Raw genomic sequence first — 15,006 nt, 5'->3', positions numbered from 1 at the left:
TTCGCTGAACAAGGTTGACGTGTTTACAAAATATACAATGATATGAGAAGAATATAACATTATTAAGAAGTAACAACAAAGACCATGGCAGTATTCTCCAAGTATTCAAACAAAATGTGAAGATAAATTTTGATCAGTAGGCAAAACAACTATGAAAGTTTGGCAAGAAAACAAGCAAAACAAATAAGTGTGCACTGTGCTACAATATACCTTTAACCCCAATATGATTAACCTTTGACACATGACCTTAAAAACTTCATCATGTTTAGAATTTTATATTTAATACTTGTTGTTTAAGTTGGGTTAAAATCCATTCAACAAATCTTAAGATAACTTGTCAATAAAACTGGGAGAGATGAACAGGGATAAACCTCCATTCATTGCTATGCTTTGTGAAGCAGTGGAGCATAGAAATGGTTAGTAAACAACCAAAGTGAACAATGACTCTGGCGACATTACTTTAGTGATAAAAATGAACTAAACTCAATGAAAATGTTCTATCAAGAGAATAACATTTTTTTTTTACAACACTACTGAATAAAATTCATTTTTTTTGTTAATGTATTACACCATCCCAAAAACTGTCACACTGAATCCAACTTTTACTTAGAAGCTTTGTTATAAATTGAAACAGACAGTACTTGAAACCAACAACAGCATAATGTAGGAAGAAAATAAACCATACCAACAGGATCTGAAATGGTCTGGTGGTCAACTCTGAGTAATCTATGGGTCATGGGTTCAAATCTCCATCACCAAACATCATGCTCACCCTTTAAGATTGCTGTCAGGCCCAGACACACAAGTGTAAAAAAATAATTATTGGCTAATAATAAATACTCGAATGGCTAACTTCAAAACTAGATAAGATTAAGGTTAAATGGAGAAGAAGGAATTGTAATACAGCAACAACAGTTAAGCACACAAGCACAGGCACAACAATCAAAAACACACTGCCTACAGCAAATATGGCAAATGGTATATCAAGAGGACATGATTGTATCCCTAAATTCATGCCTTGTATCACATAAACAAATATCTAGAAATGAAGGAGCATCATTTTCAATGCAATGAAGGCAGGCAAGTTTGAGTGGGGAACCTTTGAAGTTAAACCCCGGAAGAGTTGAAGGTTAAAATGTACAAATTAGTCTGTCTCAAGATCCTTTCCTCTTATTATTTCCTACATTATTTGATAACTATTCAAATAACACTGACTACACATTTCATATTTTTGTCTTATTCCAAAAATAAACAAATGATATTAACCACAGGAAGAGCGAATGCTCCACAGAAATGGTCCCCCTATAAAAATCTCTCCAGAAATAAATTCATATAATGATCAAAATAAGATGAAACATATAATGGATTAAGAAGCATATCAGTTGGTCTTTCATCAGGTAACTTTTAATGAACATTGTTCACAAACAAAATTATTATGAACTTTGAAACAAAATCATAACTTTAATGTCTGTCTTGTTTTAAAAACACCAATATTACATGTAGAAAATAAAAACTTGTTATGTTTTCACAATTTGAATGCTACGAATTATTTTTCTAACATCAGTAGCTTCATAAAATATTCCAAAACATTAAAAAGTGTTTTAGAGTTAATTTATTTCTCTACCAATTACCCAATAGAACAGAAACTGTGGTGCATTTTAGTTAATACAGTTAATGAATCCAATTCTTTAACAATATGTTGTTAATTATGATGTGCAAACAAGATGTAGCTAGTTAAAATGTAGGGAATGAATAATTTCCATAAACAACATTACAATGTGTGAAATGAACCAGTTTGACTAACAATATGGTGGTAGTTGCAACCTGATAATTTGGTCTAACAGACTTCCCAAGAATGAGTACAGGCTATTTTGTGTTCTTACAGTCTCTGAAAATAGGAGGCACAGCTGGCAGACAATATTACTGCACTTGCTGTAAAAATGTTTTATTGCATAAAAAGGTGTAGAACAAATATTTCAGATGTTTATATAGTTTTCTTCTGCAGGTTAAGTAATTTTTACTTGTATGTTGGTGAATAAGTGGAGGGATAAGATGCGTACATCTCAAGGATGTGGTAAAACAAGATACCTACATAATCAGAAACAAGAAGAAGAAATATATCTTTCAATGCCTTTCACTACCAGCAGACATGGCCATGAAACTACCACAGTGAATAGAAGAATGTAGAAGAGTTGATATCTCATCTTTAACCCAAAGTCTTATGGCCAACTTTCTTTTCTTGTTTCTTATCAAATCATAACTTGCTCACAAACCTTACGAAATTAACAATCCTTTTAAATTCTTCAACACTTACTGTTAATCTGAGGATGAGGCATTTGAGTTCAATCTACTTTTTAAAACTCGTTTCTCTAATCTACTTATACCATACCTTCATTGGATGATAGCATAAGAATAACACCCAAAAAAATACAGCTAGTCTCACTAATTACTGCTGAAATACCCTTGTACTGTATACACCAAATGGAGTGATTTCCCCCAGTTTTATGATCAATTCTTTTCATCAAATGTGTAATAAAATTACTCATTATGTTGCAATACATGAGCCCTACAAATAACAAACATTACAAGAATGGAGGGCACAAAAAAAAAGTCAGTAATTTAAGGGTTAAATTATTTTTACCTCTATTGGAGTTACTTTCAACTTGCCATTTTCAGCACCCTTTGGGTGATGAGTAACAGTGTAAAGTGAAAGGGAAATAAGATTATTTGAGAATTTTTGTGCAAAGAAACAAAAGCTTACCTATTTGTAAGCTGACTAAGTAGATGGACAACAACTAAAGAACGATGTGGTTTTGAATTTCATGCAAAACTACATTAGGGTTATCTGTCCCTAACTTAACAATGACAGACTAGAGAGGAGATATTTAGTCAACACCACTAGCAGCCAATTCCTGGGCTATTCTTTAACCAGCAAATAGTGAGTTTGACCATGAAATTATAATTTCCCCCCAACTAAAAGGATAAGTATGTTTGGCTTGACAGTGATTCAAAACCACGACCTTCAGATTTAAAGTTGGGTATCTTAACTGCTAGGCGTGCCTAATCAACAGCATCCAAATAGTGAAATTTGATTATCATTCTTATAGTGCATCTACAACCTCAAATGATGGAAAGAAACTATTTTCTGCAGAAGCAGGATAAGAATCATTAATCTTCAAATTCAGGTTAACCACATGGGAACGTCTGACCCAGGAAAAGAAATACTAAGTACAATTATTTAAAATAATTACTTAATACCCATAAAAAAAATAAAAAGTGCATCTTTAAAAACGCAAATACTCAACAGAATGGAATACTCTGCTACTGATGATGGGTGTATTTATTTCAACAACATATACATTACAAATAGGTACATACCACACGTGAAAAGAGAAATAAAAACAGAAAGAAAAAGTAAAATGTCAAAACAGAAAATGAATGAGCATTTCATGAATTACCTTCTAATTACATTTGTTAAAGAATTAACTAGTACAATTTTCTCTCAATCATGACTCAGAAAATATATGTATACATATACATGTTTATGTTTTACTGACAGAAATATTACACTTTATTCTTCAAGTCACCTACTAAACATATTAATGAACTTAACAAACATTCACATCATTTACTGGTGTAAAAACTAAACTGGAGCATCATAATTCACACTTCAAAGAGGACAAATATCTCAATGTATGTTATAATTTGATTGATAAGTTATGCTTAAGTATTAATTCTTTGATAATAGCTTTTTCTTACATTTGCAAAGTCATATTATAAAATCCTGGCTAAGCAAATAGGAAATTCTTGGACAAGAGTGTTCTAAATAGATCTAGAATAAGCCAAATCAATCAACGTGTAACATAGAAAAAAGACACAGTTAAACACTTCTAGAACCATTCAGATAGGAATGTAACCAGACAACTCCAATCATACAGACAATGGTGTAACTAGATAGTTCTGGAATCGACCAGACAAGGGGATAACTAGACAGTTCTGCTATCAATGTATTCTTAAGATGGCTGGTATGAGCACCAAAACTTTAATTAAAATAAAGTACAGAACAATGGTTCAACCTTCTTAGATTATCTTCAGGTTAACAGAGAGTTTGCAACTGACCATTGGTGGGTGCATGTCTTACAGACAAGAGTGCAAATGAGTATAAGATTGTAAAAAGAATACTAGTTAAATATTAGGTGTTCCTTTATACTGTTTTAATTTTGATTTGGGTTCTTGTATAAGTAGGGTTTCTTTCACTTTGCATCTGTTTGTATTCATTTCCCTACTTAATATGTTGGTGTTTTCTATGGTTATGTTGTGCTTATTTCACTTATAGTGTTCAAAAATGTGTGAAGGGGTATTTTTATGTTCTTTGATTCTGCAATCATCCAAACAAGGATGTAACTAGACAGTTCTGGAATAATACAGACAAATGTATAACTAGAAAGTTTTGGAACCATCCAGGGAAGAGTGTAACAAGGCAATTTTAATGCCCAAAATATTGGGTGTAGACAGTTGATTATTGTATATAAAAGAAAAGATGGAACCATAAAAAATGTATAGCTAAATAGTTCTGAAATTGACAAACAAGAATGTAACAAGACAGTTAGAGAACCATGCAGACAAAGATTTAACTAAATAGTTCTGAATCATACAGATGAAACTTTAACCAGATGGTCCTTGTATCAACCAGATAAGGGTATAACCAAATGGTTTAGTAAAATACACAAGGGAGAATCTTATATTTAAGTGTAAAAGGTGTGAACACAAATCGAGTAAAATCTAACACAGACTCAGTGTAGCTATCCTGTGAGAAATTAAACAAACTTGAAAGAATACATTTCTTACTAAGGGCAAGGTTTATCTCAACTACATTGGGTGTGTATTATATTTACAGATTTAATCACTTCTAATTAAAGGTTTACTGTACAGCAGAGTTAATAAACTGACTGAAAAGATGCTCAAATTTAATCAGTGTATTGTTAACTTGTAGAATTAAGAATGCTACTATTAAAGGAACTTTTATTTTCACATAACAGCAGACTTATCACTAATTAAACTCTTATGATAAACAAATCAACAAATGTATAACTACAAAACAGTGCATACTCCAGATAAAAAATGAGATAGTGTTTGAATATTTTTCTCAATATTATTATCATATGAATCACACCAAGCTGCTAACAACTGCCATGTTTATAATAATTGTTCATTTTGGTAACTTAAAAGCATAAAATACTAAGCACATGGTACGGTGGAGGTTCTTGATTCCAACTTTTAAATTGCACTGCATTAATTTAAAAAATGTTCACTTTCAAAACAAAAAACTCAGCTTTTGTACATATCTGACAATAGAAAAATGCTTGGGATATTTAGTTGTCATGTTTTATTGGTCAATATTCATTAAAAAAAAGAATTATATACATACTAAAATACCACTAAAACTGAAAAAAGTGTTCTCTGCCAAGAAGAATATTGATTATTATAGAACTTACAATACAGATGCACTTAGTCTCCTAACAGTTATGTTCAGAAGTGCAACTGACATCAAACCTCTTGTGAAAGGAGCCCATCAGCTGATTAAATTATCATTGGAGCACAACATCTAGTGTAATGATCACTGGTGCCCAAAAGCTGGTTTAGTGGCCACTGAAGCTGAGGAGCTGGTGCAGTGATCATAAGAGCCCAACAGCTGGTGTAATGGCCACTGGATCCCCGCAGCTGCTTTAATAACCATTGGATTTTAACAGCTGTTATACATTGATCACTAGAGCTTAACAGCTAATGTAGTGGCCACTTGCACTCAACATCTAGTGTAATGGCCACTAGAATCCATCAGCTGTTATAATGATCACTAGAGCCCAGATGCTGGTGTAATGGCCACTAGTACACAACAGCTGTTGTAGTGGCAACTGGGACTCAATATCTTGTATAATTACCACCAGATCCCAGCAGCTGCTATAATGTCCACTCCACTAGAGCCCAATAGCTATTATCCAGCCAATTGGAGTCCATGGTTTTTGGGCAATAACATTGGAATTCCAAGAATAAGATATTTTACACAAATTAATTCAAGTTTTCCTTCTTAATTTTCAACATAATTAATTGTTCTTTTATTTTTTCTTTTGATTAATAACATGTTAACATTGTCTATGACTCCTTCTCTACAACCGATGCTCTCACAATACTTGTTCATGTTTTTATTTCTCCTTTTGTTATGCACTCCAATATCACTGGGCTTTTGAGCACCATTCATCCAGAACCACAACCAGGTTTATTCCAGATGGAAGTCTGAGCTGTGAAATGACCTTAACATATATGAATCTCAATACTTCTCACTGAGGAAAGATTTCTTGTTGCAGCATACTGAAGGACACTATCTAATCACATTTCTCCTCCAAAATGTCCATGAAGATTTCAATGAGGCTGTTGATACCTATAAGGTATCCATCTTCATGATTTCCCACCTGCCAAGGATCCCTGTGAGAAAGTTTCATATCAACTGGAGCTGGATGGGTCTTGGCAAAATCAATCAACCAAATGCTAGCTGTGTGATTGTCATGAACAAACAGGAGAGAACTACCAATCAGCTAAAGAAAAGAAGAAACAATTGAAACAAAACACACAGTACTTTAAAAGAACCTGTAAAAAATAAAAAATGGTAAATGGGGAATATATATTTACAGAAATGTAGCTTGAATATCACTATTTAGTAGTTGAAAAGGAAAATATACAACCGAGTAACAAAATTAAACTCAAGTTAGTTTCTGAAAAACACCAGCCAACTTCATCAGTGTAACTAATGAAAGGAAACTTTTCTATATTTAATTGATAATAATGTAGTAGCTGTATAAAACATAATTTATTACAGAATAATAACTGTAGTCTTCACTTAGTACATCCATCATGAGGTAGTAACAAGCTTCGGTATTAGTTGCTCATATCTACACAACATTTCCTATACTAGTTTTACAGTTTGTTCTTGCTAATATATATTAGCACAATATACACAAAACAGCTGAAATAACTTTTGTAGCTTTCACATTAAACATGGATTAGTTCTTAATCCTTGTGTCTTCGATCAATTCCCAAAATAGTAATGAAACATGGTGCTTTGACTGTTGTATTTAGATCCACTGACATCCAACAAGTGTATTAAAAAACTACAGGTTCAGGAAGTTAGTCAAAGAAACAGACATCCAGGAAAAGAAACAAATAAAAGTGAACTCATAAACAAAATCTTTATTCAGTATAATGTGCTCTCCATCATACCTACTGGCCAGATTATACTTTTTCTTTGTTTCTTATTGGCTACTATAATGAGAGGATTTCCTAGAATGTCCTTACTGGAAAAGGACATAAGGAATTCAGACTTAACATATCAAAATTAAGACAAAACAATAAAGTATGGTAAATCATAATCCAATGCTACATATGCAACCAATTATTCCAAGTAACAATTATATGGGATAAAATCCTCATTAACTCATACCACTTTGTACAAATATCTGTGTCATCCATAATGAGGAGCTTGCCTCCTACCTTAACCTCAGCTATTAACATTATTATCATCATTAATGAACTGATATAAGTTAGAGGATTATGAAAACAGTCTTTACTAATTATATTAAGGATTTCCTTTCTTTTCACCAATAGTAAAATGGGAAATATAAACAATGACTTAAAGGTCTAGTTTCACCCTTGATTCACTGCACCTTCTACTATAAATTGCAGTGTTACCTATTTAAGGCTCATCAGTACAGTTTGGATTAGCAAAACAGTTGATCCCCTCTATAACATTGGATAATAAGTTTGGCACAATGCCATTACATTACACATATACCTAAATTAATTTAGGTTACTATACAATGAGTTAAAAAGGACACAAAAACCCATAAATCTCACCTCATTATTTGCAAAAAAAACAGAAGATTCCAAAGCAAGAAGAATTGCTTCCAGTCTTTTGAGGTATCTTTTCTGTTGGAGATATGTCAAGGAATAATCATACATCATCAGTTCTTTAGCTTAAGTATTACACTGTATTAAGTATGCTGTTACAATAATCAGATTATTATAGTTTTATGCTCTGGAATTCTTTTAAAAAAGTGAATTTTCAGGTTGTTAAACACACTGTAAAATAAGTAAATACTGTAACAGAGTATATTTACTAATAACTTCCATTACTTGCCATTTGATTCTATTATTAATTATAACTGAATTTTAAAAAGGAAAAAAAGTTGAAATCCTTCACAATTTGCCCACCAGAAGTATTCAACTTGGGCTAAAACTACAATAAAATATATTTAGGATTTAACAAAATGAAAAACAAAAACACTTTCAGAGTCTCATTTGTTAAGCTTCTGAGTTATATATACTATACACTATCCACACCAAACTCCTATGTCTGTTCTTTAAATATATATAATTTAATTTTTTACACTTTAATAAGTTCAGATAACAAATACATCTCTATTTGTTCCTTTTTTTTCTTCTGTAAAAGTTTCTGAAATATTAAACTCCATCATTTTCATAGTTCTGCCTTGCTTGCAGCTCTGAAATTAAACTCTTTTGGCCTTTACCATATCATTAAAATAAGTTATGACTGATCTTTCTAGGCTATGGGTCCTAAACACAGAAAGAAAAACATACAAGACAAGACATGTAGATAAACATTAATAACTTGTTCTAGAGATAACAATATTTAGACAAGATAACCATTACCAACTTGTTTTAAAGATAACAATATACATGGCAGGATATCTAGATAACCATTAACAACTTGTTCTAGAGATAACAATATACATACCAAGACACCAGGATAACCATTTGTAAATAATCGCACTGCTTTAGCAACTTGTTCTAGAGATAACAATATACATACCAAGACACCAGGATAACCATTTGTAAATAATCGCACTGCTTTAGCAACTTGTTCTAGAGATAACAATATACATACCAAGACACCAGGATAACCATTTGTAAATAATCCTTTGCTTTAGCAACTTGTTCTAGAGATAACAATATACATACCAAGACACCAGGATAACCATTTGTAAATAATCGCACTGCTTTAGCAACTTGTTCTAGAGATAACAATATACATACCAAGACACCAGGATAACCATTTGTAAATAATCGCACTGCTTTAGCAACTTGTTCTAGAGATAACAATATACATACCAAGACACCAGGAAAACCATTTGTAAATAATCGCACTGCTTTAGCAACTTGTTCTAGAGATAACAATATACATACCAAGACACCAGGATAACCATTTGTAAATAATCGCACTGCTTTAGCAACTTGTTCTTTTGTTTTTGTTGTCTTGAAGTCTTTAGTGGATGTTCCATCACCATGCTAAAATGAATATAGGAGAAACATTTAATTCAAGTACCTGAAAAATACTCAGAAGAAGTATCTCATTAGTTCATAATTTACTTTTGTTCCACAAGTGGTTATGTAGAATAAAATGTGGAACTAGTCGTGTGCTGTTCTCACTCTAAGATCAATGTCACTTTTAGGACATTAGGATATATAAAATAAAGATTTCTTTCTGAAGTTGCATTTAATGTATAGTATTAATTTATAGGTTGAAAACAAAATCATCCATCTTGCATCCATTACTGTTTTATCTTATAAAATTTGTTTAAAAATAAAGTTTTTTTTAGTCTTCCAAGAGAGCTATAATACAGATTCATTAATTTTCTAATAAGAAATTTGATGTAACAATTCTCATAAAGCGAATAAACTGCTGTATCTTGTGATTTCATTATCAGGTTATTAAATAATTTTCTTTTCAAAAAATGTCTGTAGATCAGCCTATGTTAAAATGTAGACATGATTTCAAGCCATCAATATCAAAGTTATCTAATAAAGTAACTAAAGGATATCTTTATAACATATACAATAAAATAACTTATGTCTGTATATCTGTTTTTCTAATTTTCCAACCACTGATCACCATAGAATCTTCTTGCTGGTTTAGTGATAGCAAAAGATGAGATGGCAATCTCACCATCTACATAAAGCTAACAAAATAAATGTTTTGGTTGGTGCTGGGAATTTCTTTGTAAAATGTGTAGGTACATAAAGGATGTAAAAAAATATAATTTTAATTTTTTACTGAAAGGTTGTTGTTCTAAAACAAAATATGTAAGCCTATACTTAATGCTTTTATAAAACTGCAAATGTTTTCATAAAGCCAATGAAGAGCTTTAGTAAAGAAAAAAGTAAGATATTTCAGAAGGTAGATAATGACATTTTAACATAATAAATTAATTATGTAATAAACAGATAGATAGCTACAATTCCTGGATATTTGAATAAAGATTAACTCAAGTTAAGATTTTTGTTTGGTATTATTCTTCCCACACCAGTAAATAATTAAGTGTAAATAATTAACAGTTTCATCAAAGATTTTTACCTTTATGCCCTCAATACGAAATCCTAGGGAGGCTGTTGAACTAATGGTTTCCCTCCACACCATGTATCGAGGTTTTGTAATAGCTTTCATTCTGTGTTCCTCCTCTGTTGGCTCTTCAGGATCGATATGAACCATCTTCTCATACATGTCCTGGAAGGAATTAATATTGTGTATTAAAATTACTCAAAGAATTTGTTTTTTGTTCTCAGTAGGAAATTACATGTCAAGTACCATTAATATTTCATAAACATTTTAAAATAAATTACCAGCTAGTTTATTTTTATTTATGATAATTGATGCACTTTGTCTACCATTCCTCAGTTGTTTACCTTTAATCAATTTTTATATCATCCATTTACTTCAACTCTAATACCTGTATGCATCCCATTATTACTGGTTTTTTTTTATCAAGTTGTCCTATAATGGTTACATAATTGAACCATTTCTTTCTATCCTTTCTTTTATACTTGCTTTCTTATCTTGAAAACACAATGGAAATCACTTCTAAAAGTACTATGTACACTGTTTAACAGGAATATATCACTACATTAATTATGTTGGACTTCGTTTCATCAAAAATGTACTCTGTACAAAATAGATTTTCAAGTCCAAGGTTCACCTTTCTGAGTTTTGACTTTTCCTTGCTTTGGCCAGTTCTTCCTCGAGGTATGTTCGAACACCCATCTTGATATCCATGACACATGGACTTTCAAAGTCAGCTAACAAGTCCTGAAGCTCAAGATAAACTGAGACGTTTTAGTTCAGGAACTTTGTCACAAAACCTTTTACCTAATAAAATAGTTCTGATATGTTAACTAAATCAACATTACCTCTTGTACCCTACAGGTGTGTTTGCAGGCACAAAGAAAGGTGTGCTTCAACTAAAGACCAGTAACAGGTATGGGTAAGCTCAAGCAATTAAAAGTCTTGTTTGAAAAATGATGGTAAATTCATTACAATATAACTCTATAATAATTCAATTAATCAAGCATTTTCTTTTTCACTAGAAGAGATATCTCCTGTCTGAAACTAGTAGAACCAATCCTTTTATTGGTTATAATGTGTGAACATGTGGAGAGGATATAGTAATCAAACTTTCCTTAGACTTTTAAAATAAATTATTTAAGAATTAGTTTGAACTCATGTGCTGATACATCAGAGTTTCTCTTAACAAGACATATAGTTAAGATGCTAACCCTAATCCTTGAATACTTGTATTTCTGGCAAAGATAACAAGGCTATCTGCTGCCATCCCTAATTTTGAACTGTTAACCAGAAGTAATGCAGCCAGTCAGCAGCACTCTACTGTATCAGTTAGGGGACTGACTGATACTCTTATAATGAACCCACAGCTTACAGTTATCCCTCAGATTTGATCTCAGCTCAAGAGCTTCAAATTTCCCAGCTCAACCACAGAGCCAACATGTACCCAATCCCTGAAAAAATTATTGGGGTTACTGTTAAATAAATATCTGTGATTGAAGAGAATTACAGTCAAGTCCCTTATTACTTCTTCTGCATATTTTTCACTGAATTTTTAGGTTTCTAATGTCACTGTTATTATATAATTTATTATGAGAATTTTCAAATCAACCTGATGTAGCAGCTTTTGAAACCTTAATCTGCATTACCCTGGAAAATGAATTATCTACAAATTAAAGTTTATAGCTCCATCTATACTACTTCAATAAGAAACAAGAACAAAACTGGGGATAAAAAACATGACAATTATGTTTCACAAATACATCATTTATTCATGACCATGGTTACGTTGAGCTCCTTCCCACTTCTTACCCAACTTGTCACTAGGTCGATGTCAAGGTTCTTTGTTTAAACATATATAAACCTGTTACAGAATATTTCAGTCTATACCTAACAATGCCTTTACTGGCAAACATCAGTACTTAGAAAGTTTCACCAAGTGTCAACGGTTCCAAATATCAGTTACTTGAGAAATTAGTGTTTTCCAGAATCCTCAAGCCACTAATGACAACGTAAGTACTGATGTTTTGAAATATTTTCTACACTTCTCTCGCATCATCTACCCTTAAATCAAATATAAGAAGTCCAAGAACTGGAATACTTTACACTGTGTTAATCTATTATTTTAATCGTATCACAATCCTTGAAAACAAAACGTAAACCTTGCAGAAGAAGATACTTTCTCCATCATCGCTTTCCACTCTTCCTTTAAAATCAGGAACAAATGGCTGTAACACATCACCTATTAATTGATGGAGACATATTTCTTCTTGTCCACATAATTTCTTCAGGATTGTTCCCTGTCCTCCTGACTTGAAGTTCCCTACAAGGTTACAAATACCAATCATAGTGTACATGACTGTTAGTCAAACAGCACTGCTCATTTATAATGAAAGCAAGTAGATGTAGAATCTCTACCAAAACATGTTATATCAGCTCAAAACTGTAACAAATTCTTACAAAGTTGTTTAGTGATAAAATTACTACCCACTCTAACAGTTGATAGCTTTATGTAATTTTATCGATTACAGTAAACAAATTGACATGGCAGTTGTTCAAACTAAAGTTATCTGTATCACATGATTTAAAAAACGTAATGGAATACAGTTTTTTTAATTGCTTATTAAAAAAAACCAAACTAATATAATGAAAATCAAAGTACTTGCAACAATCTTTTTTGAAGAATATACAGAAGCAAATAAAATTTAGACTGAAGACATGATGAAGACAAAGTGCAGCATTACCTTAACAACCAGATCAGAAACAAATGACAGCTCACCCTAACAATCAGATGAGAAACAAATGACAGCTTACCCTAACAACCAGAGGAGAAACAAATGACAACTCACCCTAACAACCAGAGGAGAAACAAATGGCAGCTCACCCTAACAACCAGATGAGAAAGAAATAGCAGCTTACCCTAACAACCAGATGAAAAACAAACAACAGCTCACTGTAACAACCAGATGAGTTACTTTGTTTGTTTGTAGCTAAGTATAGAGTTATACAACTGTCTATACAACCAGATTAAAAACAAACAACAGCTCACCGTAACAATCAGATGAGTTACTTTGTTTGTTTGTAGCTAAGTATAAAGTTATACAACTGGCTATCTGTACTGTGCCTACTATGGGTATTGAAACTCAGTTTTGGGTATTATAAGCCATCAGAGAGCCAACCATGTGAGATATAAGTGACAGTTTACCATTAAAACCAGATGAGAAACAAGTTATAGATTACTGTCATGTCAGGTGAAAAAACAAGTTACACCATACTTTAATATCAATGTAAAAAAAAAACAACTAAAGTCTTACCTTGATGTCCAGCCAGCTGTACCCATGGATACTTCTGTTTCTTGTAAGTTTGTACAAATGGTGACCAATGGACAACATTTCTTACTTTTCTCCATGCAGATGGCTAAATTTTAATAAAATATGGGTTGAAAGACAAGAAAAGGTACAAATAATAGCAACGCCAAAAAAGTATTTAAATCAAATAATTAAATTCAAGTTGATAAAAATATACTATGAATATTTTTAATAGCACAAATATGTGGGTAGATACATCAAAATCAATAAATTTGAAGCTAATCTAACGCAGTTTATAACAAAAAGTGTTCGACTGATCTGAAATTCTTGCATGATGTTTTAACATAAACACACAGTTTTATGACACATGTGCCGCGGAATCTGGTGTTCAAATATTATTATAAAACGTTTATTTATTATAAATATAAGATCAAGCAAAGGCATTTCGTTTCTGTTATATATATATATTCAATCCACTTAATCATAAACAGTAAGTTAAAAGACTACAGAAAGAAAATTGAGAAGTAATGAAGGATCTTCACGTAATTTTGTTAAATGTTGTATTATATAAATCAGACGTTTCAGCTATTTCTTTTATTGTATCTTTTGCAATAAAGATGGCGCTACTATAACGCACTATGTAATATATATATATATATATCGGAGATTGTAACTTTTATACTAAGCGATTTAAAATCAATTGTTGTATTTTGTACATATAACATATTTATATATTATATTGATAGTATATATGAGATAAAAATAAGAAATTACAATCGTTAAACAACGTCAAAATTATCGCAAATCTAATCATTATGTTAAAAAGAGTATCCTACCACAGCTTAATCGGACACAACAGACAAACTGACAGAAACGTCAGAACACTTCTACTGAGTCAAACTACAATGTATAAAGAAAGAAACAAAGACACTAACGCCAAGCTTGGTGCCTAAACATATTTTACTTTTATCAATACCAACGGCATTTAATAAAATCTAGGCTGTAGTAAATACAATTCAGGACATAGAAATGTGTTCGTTTTGACGCAAATCCACCCTGAGCTATTTGCGTTCTGTCCACTGCCGGGAATCTAAACCCCCGATTTTAGTAACCGTAATTCAACGCTGACCTATCGAGTGCACTCGACTCATTCCTTACCAGTCGTGAACGATATAAAGCCAAAGTGGTAATTCGAAAGTCATGGTTTTGCGATATGGACTATCTTAAACTCTGATTACGATGTTTGTAAAAGTACTCTTTATAGCATGTTACGATAACGTATCTCAACCAGCA

The 15,006-nt window shown here is 31.9% G+C and overlaps 1 pseudogene across 1 annotated transcript in view; it reads right to left on the bottom strand.

The window, feature by feature from the left end:
• Window positions 1–3,322: 3,322 nt before the first annotated feature.
• The window catches only part of LOC143226552 (inositol-trisphosphate 3-kinase A-like), a 67,156-nt pseudogene continuing 55,472 nt past the window's right edge, over window positions 3,323–15,006 (bottom strand). The window contains exons 2-8 of the transcript XR_013014668.1: window positions 13,720–13,822; window positions 12,585–12,728; window positions 11,043–11,169; window positions 10,424–10,573; window positions 9,256–9,357; window positions 7,906–7,977; window positions 3,323–6,590 (exon numbers count right to left, since the gene is read on the bottom strand). The product of XR_013014668.1 is annotated as an inositol-trisphosphate 3-kinase A-like (transcript). The remainder of the gene's footprint in view (window positions 6,591–7,905; window positions 7,978–9,255; window positions 9,358–10,423; window positions 10,574–11,042; window positions 11,170–12,584; window positions 12,729–13,719; window positions 13,823–15,006) is intronic.

This window comes from Tachypleus tridentatus, chromosome 9, assembly GCF_004210375.1.
Source record: "Tachypleus tridentatus isolate NWPU-2018 chromosome 9, ASM421037v1, whole genome shotgun sequence".
Lineage (NCBI taxonomy): Eukaryota > Metazoa > Arthropoda > Merostomata > Xiphosura > Limulidae > Tachypleus > Tachypleus tridentatus.
The sequence above is the reverse complement of the archived record's forward strand: the minus strand, read 5'-3'. Positions and strand labels throughout refer to the sequence as shown.